Source organism: Carettochelys insculpta, chromosome 28 (assembly GCF_033958435.1).
Source record: "Carettochelys insculpta isolate YL-2023 chromosome 28, ASM3395843v1, whole genome shotgun sequence".
NCBI classification, from domain to species: Eukaryota; Metazoa; Chordata; order Testudines; family Carettochelyidae; genus Carettochelys; species Carettochelys insculpta.
Window position 1 is genome coordinate 8,156,536 of NC_134164.1, and position 6,993 is coordinate 8,163,528.

Here is a 6,993-nt window from a genome sequence, read left to right on the forward strand (position 1 = left end):
TAATCTTGTGCCAGCAATGCCTTTCTGCCATATACATTGGACAAACTGGACAGTCTCTGCACCAAAGGATGAATGGACTTAAATCTGACATCAGTAATTGGAATACACATAAGTCTATAGGGGAACACTTTAACCTTCCTGGATAATCAATAATAGATTTAAGAGTCGCCATTCTTCTGCAAAAGAATTTTACCACAAAATTTCAGAGGGAGACATCTGAATTGGAATTCATTTGTAAATTTGACACATATAACGCAGTCCTGAACAGAGATCTCAGCTATATCTTATGCATGACAAGGGCAAAGTCCCCATCTCTGATATTTGGAGGAATGGGACACATCCTACTTAATTTGCTTAATCAACTGGTCCTACAAGTGACAGGTAATCTCTCCTCCCCACCCCTGTATATAAACTCTGGATTCTATTTATATACTCCATTCATCTGAAGCAGCGGGTCTTGAACAAGAAAGCTAATAAATTTCTTAGTTCTGTAGCCCTTTAGAGTCTACTTGTTATCCATCACTGAGTGTATAGTTTGATGTTTGAATCCCCACTCCCTCCCCATCCTGAAGGGCTATGGACATTTTTTTTCTATCAAAGGGATGCCCGTTTTCAATGAGACTAGAATGAATATGAGGGATAGAGTAATACTGTGTACTGGCTTTTTAAGATTAGTCAAATCACAAGAAAGATCTCCCATTGGAAGAAGCTGCTGATGCAGACACAGGTGGGGATCTGCATGCTCAGAAGCCCTCTTGTTGCTGTACCTAATAAGAAGGCCTGGTTTTATATCCCTGGTCTGACTGCCTGAAGAACAGGAACTACAGCACACTCACAGGGAAGATACTTCCAGCTGCCAGACCATGCACACCACTACCCATGTCCTCATATAGCCACCTGCTGCCTGCCATTGTGTTCATGATCCACCAAGTGCTTTTCTTACAATGATGTGCTCCTGCCAGCTACATGACAGGAGATTTGAGGTGATATTCATGGTCCACAACTGACTCACAGCTGCCTCTTAGTACACAGGTGTTGCAAATGCTAGGCCTGTCATCCTCTGAAGCCAGGCCCTCCTGGGCGTTCTCCCATTCAGACTGACAGAGCAATGTGACACTCCCATGCTGTCCCAGAAGCCAGCAGCCTGGGTGACTACCCTGATTAATTCCCCACTTACCCCAACAAGGCCAGCCCTGGCAAAAGCTATGTACCATACTTCTTCTCAGACAAGAGGTGGGAGGTGGGGCTATAAGAATGCTATATTTAGAAATACTTTGTAAATCCTTTGGGGTCAAGGTCTGTCTTTTTGTTCTGTGTTTGTACAGCACCTATCAACGTGGGGTAAGACTCCTCAGTGCTAGGTAATGCAAATAGGCAGGTGAGTTACCGAGAGGTCAGAACTTTCTGGGTGAATTCTTCTCTCCCACACTTTTTCATTGGCTCATTTTATTGCTCTTTTGCTCCCTACCTTCATCTCAGAGTCCCATCCTTAACTGGAGTTCCTCTGACATGTTTTGCTTCATTGCCCTTTAGCCTTCCCTCTCTTCCTTACATACTGGGGCAGAAACATCAATCCCCCCTCCACCAGCTAGCCTAACTACCATAGTGCATTCCAGAATCATTGCAGATCAACTGGTGCAGGCATTGCAGTTCCAACACCCCATCCCATCTCCTGCCTAATGCTTTGATGTGGCAGCATGGTTCAGGGCACCAGAACCTGGGGCGTCTAGTCCCAGCTCTGCCACTGGCCTACTGGGTGACCAAAAGTGAGTCACTTCACCCCTCTAGGGCCTGTTATCTGCTCTTTGCCTTGTCTGCTTTGGTTGCAAGCTCTTAAAGGCAGAGGTGGTCTCTCGTGAAGGGTTTGCACAGTACTGATGACAAAGAAGTTCCAACCTAATTTGGAATGTTTGTGCTACCGTAATACAAAAGCAATAGCTGGAACAGTACAGAGAAAAGACAATGACAATAGTATGTAACATCCATTAAAGTATCTCTTGCCTCGAGTGGATTCTCTTCAGAAAAAGTACAGCATGTGAGAAGACCATGCAGGATCAGAAATTCTCAGGTGAAGGAATAAATTCAGAGGCAGAACCTGATACGATCTCTTTGTGAAAAACTATGTGCCCATTGTTGGACATCTGATGATATTTTTAATTTTGGTATCAAATAATGCATACAGCAAAGTCCCAAACTGCACAGTATTTCTGTGGCTGGACTAAGAGTTAGAATGTTAATTATTCCATTTTATTAAGCCTATTTTATGAACACTTTGCTTTCTTCATAAGTTTCCACGCAGTAAAAACTGCATAATTAGCTCTAGGGCAGGGGTAGGCAACCAGTTAGAGACAAAGAGGCAAAACAGCTGTGGCTAGAGTGCAAAGAGCAACGTATTATATATTTATTCTATGTATCTTCTATATCTATATATAGATATATCAAAATAAATACATAATGCATGGCTCACTGCCCTCCCACTCCCCCAGAGCCAGATGCTCCCCACTTGCTCTAACCCAATCGCCCTCCCTTACCCTGCTCTAACCCAATGCCCATTATGCCTAGGACTCACCAGAGCCACCACCATGTGCTTCTCCTTTCAGGGACTGGGGTGAGTGTGCAGAGTGAAAGTGAGCAGCCCTGGTGCATGGCTCCGAGCAGGAGCCACATTTCAAAGAGCTGTGCACAGCTTGACAGCCACAGGTTGGCCACCCCTGCTCTAGGGAGTACGCAAAGAGCTGTCATTCCTAGTGTTAGAGTGGAGGAAACCAAGGCACAGAGATTCTGACATGCCCAAAGTCACACAGCAAGTGACCCAGTGCTAAAGTGAATAGCTCTCCACATGCTTGCTCGTCTGTTACATGGTCTTGCATACAGGAGTATTGAAATGATGGAAGGCATGCAGGTACGTGAGCCTTGAAGTTCAAGCAGATGTTAGGAAAGAACTAGATTAGACACAACATAAATAATTGAAAGGAGGGTATTTATTTATTTGGGAGGCCATGGAGAACAAGTGCAGTTATAATTCTTAGGGTCCAATCCTATTGTCATTGAAGAGAAGGATGCAGAATCATGGCTTCTATACTTAGACTACTGTAAACGCTAAAAAAGCCCCTTCTGTTTTTATATTGCAGTCCTTTGCTGGGTTGTATTGTGAAGAGAACCCCCTGATTTACACTACATGCCTGTCATGAGGATCTTTACCTCTGACTATAAACTATGGCAACGATTGTTATTGGTGAAAGTAGCACTTAAGAGCCTCAGTCATAGCGCAGGGTCCTATTGCGCTGAGTGCTGTGCATACACTGAACAAAGAGATGGTCTCTGCTCCCAAAGGTCATTGGCTCTTTCTTTTCAAATCTCACGTCGACACAGCATTCCCCTTTTGGCGGAGGAATGCAAATGAGGGAGATCGAAAATGCAAATGGTTGCGTGAGGACATTTCCAGAAGAGACTTTTCTGAACACAAAAACAGCAGTGTAAATGGGGCTCCTTTGAGGGGAAAAAACCCCCCATTTCTGAAAGAAACCTTATTCCTGAGGTTTCTTTCAAAATAAGGTTTATTTCAGCAAACATTTTTTTTTCCAAAGGAACCCTATCGACATGTCTGGTTTTGGTTTTGGAAAAGTCTTTTTGGAAGACGCGATCACATGAGATTATGCAAGTAGAGTGCAAGGTTTGTAAATCAGTGAGTCATTTGCATTTTCAAATCTCCCCCAGCACTCCTCCTCCAAAAGGGGAATGGTGTGTAGACACAGCCAGATAAACTGGCTAGGGAGAGTAGGCAGAGAATTGTAAGGTTTCTCTCTCTCTCTAGAAGTAGTTGGGTGCAGCTATTGAAAGTCAGGCCAGGTCTACAGTAGACATCATAGTCAATGGGAGATAGCAGTTCTAGCTACGGCAATTGCATAGCTAGAATCAACTTATCTCCAACCCACTTATCAGGCTGTCATCTCAGAGGGAGTTAGTATGAGGAGTAAGAGAGGTTTCTCCCATCAGAGAAGTACAGGGTTGACTGCTGACCCCAGATAGTTTGATTTTGTGTGTCCCTACTAGGTGCATGAAATTGAATTGATGGGGTCAATCTTCAGCCTAATGAAGACATTCCTCTGAAGTGGCTTTTTGATCTTAGCAAGTGGGACAGTGACTATAGCCTGGATGTGGTCAATATCATCAGCTTGGAACTTTGGTTAGGTATATAGGGAAAGATTTTACACAATATAGTTGCTGTCATGTCCATCACAAGATACTCAAGAGCTCCGTGCCACTGGAAAGCTTTTCTCTCATGCCAGCAGATGTTGGTATAATAAAAGGTAAGACCTCATTTTGTTTTACAGCTGATTTTTCTTACACCATTATGTCTAATATTAAGATCCATTTTAGTTGAGAAATGCTAACAGAACAGAGCAAAAAAACAGAGCCAAGGTATGGTCAGTGCTGGATAACGCTCCTTTGTTGCTATATAAAGTCCCCTAATTAAGATGTCTCCACTGAGTAAAGCTAGGTTATAATAAGTAGCTAGACTTTTTTCTACTGAATTCTTGTTTGAGGCACTCAGAATGTGATAGTCCTGAGCCACCACATTTGAGTGGCACATGATATTTAAAGAGGCTGATGTGTTTCTCACAGAGTTTTTGTTCTTTTAAATAAGGTCATTGGCACCTCACATTAGGTTCCTAATTTGGTTATGTTTTTGTTTAAAATATTATTTATTTTATTATACACTTTATTTATACACTTTTCAACATGTATTACTGAAAACCAATGAAAGCATATTCCAGGCAAACACCAAAATATTTGAGAAAAAGGAAGTGAAATTAACCATTCTGGTTTTAGTGTTCAACATGAGAAGCTAGCTTACATAAATGGTTAAAAAAAACCTATTAATCTTTTACTAGATGGTCGTTAGCAACACAGGAAAAAATATTTTCAGTATCAGAGGAGTAACCGAGTTATTCTGTATCTTCAAAACCAACAAGAAGTGCTGTGGCACCTTACAGATTAACAGATATTTTGAAGCATAAGCTTCTGTGGGCAAAGATCCGCTTCGTCTGCATCTGATGAAACGGGTCTTTGGCCACGAAAGCTTATGCTCCAAATTATCTGTTACTCTATAAGGTGCCACGGGACTTTTTAATGTTTTCAGTGTTCCTTTAAATACCAAAATTTGACAAAAAGTTGCAAATTAAAAACAATGAAGGATGTCAGCAAGGGAAAATTGCTGTCATGCTAAATTTAAAAAAACAAACAAAATCAGTGCCCCTGTGGAACTCTATGCCACAGGAGAGAGGCCAAGATCTCAGTGGAATGTTTTAAAAAGGGAGAGATGTTGACACAGATAAAGAGAAAACCCTATTACAATAGATAGGCCATAAAAAAATTAGGCAAATATATCAGACCTTTTGTATCTAGGCTTACAAATAGAAAACTTCTCAAATGGGAACACAGTTCACTATGAAACCTTCGCCTGAAGCATATTTTTTGGTGTGCGGCTACTGGTCAGACCTGGTCCGCAAATTCGTAGGTTACGACAAGCAAATATGGAACGCAAAGTCTTGCTTTGGCTGAAGAGTTCAATACTGGTGTTTATTTAACTTCAGCCAGGATTATTTGCAGTGCTAGCTGCTGTGTTCAGACCCAAAGGCTATGTCTGCACTAGAGTGATCTATCGACAGAAGTTACTGTCGGACAATATCTTCCTATAAAACTTGTCAATAGAGTGTTGCCAGACTGCAAAGCAGACTGAAAAAGTGACAGAGAGCAGCCAGACTGCCCATTTGCTCTTTTGACACACCAGACCCTGGAACCCCGTTAGACAGGGTTGCATGGGTGGCAAGCCCTTCCAGGAGCCCTGAAGTGCACCCTTTAAGGGCCCTCCCATGCCCCTTCCCTGAGCATGCTGAGGCTTGCCTACCTTGTCAAGGGATAGCACAGCTGCTACAGCAGGGCCCACACACTTGCCAAGAGACTGTGTTTTCTAGCTAGCCATGGTGCCAGAGCAGCATGTGGGCTTGTGCTGGCTGGACTCAAAGGCGCTTCAGCTTCTGCTGAACCTCCTCACTGCTGTCCTCACCTGCTCCCCAGGACAACGCAGACACCACCGAGGAATGTGCCCTAGCTGCTGCATGGGCCTACCTGCACTCGCCCCCCCCACCCTCCTGGTGACCAGGAGGGTCTGGAGGCACAGCACCTGTGCTGATTGGTGGGGCTGGCTGGTCATGGGGCAGCAGGATGACCAGCAGTGGCTCCAGAACTTCCGCATGTGGAAGGATACCTTCCTGGAGCTCTGTGCCTGGCTTGCCCTGACCCTCTGGAGACAGGATACCCAGCTGCTGCCTGCCACCCCCCTGGAGAAGCAGGTTGCCATCGTCCTCTGGAAGCTCACCATCACTTCATCAGGAGCCAGTCTGGCATGGGGAAGTCCACTGTCAGGGCCATTCTCATGCAGGTAAGGCACTGTTGGGCTGCAGGGCATATACGGAGGGAGGGGGATTGTCCCACCAAGGAGGACCCTCAGGAAGTGTGGCCAGGGGTGTGTGAAGGCAGGAAGCCCTGTCCCCAGGGAACCATGCTGCCCTGCCTCTCACAGCCCTGCTGCTGCGGGGGCAGGAGTGCCCGGGGAACTCGGGGGAGGCGTGAGGGAATGGGATGGGGACAGAGATATCGCCCCCCCAGTGTCTAGGAAATCCCTCCCAGTCTCAGATGTGTGCTTGGTTTCCTTCCCTTGCAGGTCATGACAGCCACCAACACCATCCTTCTGCAGAGGGTCAGCTGTCTTACAGATGTGGGTGCAGTTGTGGCTGGATTTGCTGCCCAGGGGTTCCCCAGCAGCTTCAGGGAGGCTGATGGGACCATAGCATGGCCAGGTTCATCAACAGAAAATATTACTCCATCGTGCTGCAGGCCCTGGTCAATCACCAGGGGCAGTTCCTTGATGTATATGTCAGGTGCTGGGGCCAGGCACACCACAGACAGGTGTTCCGCAACTCCAGCCTG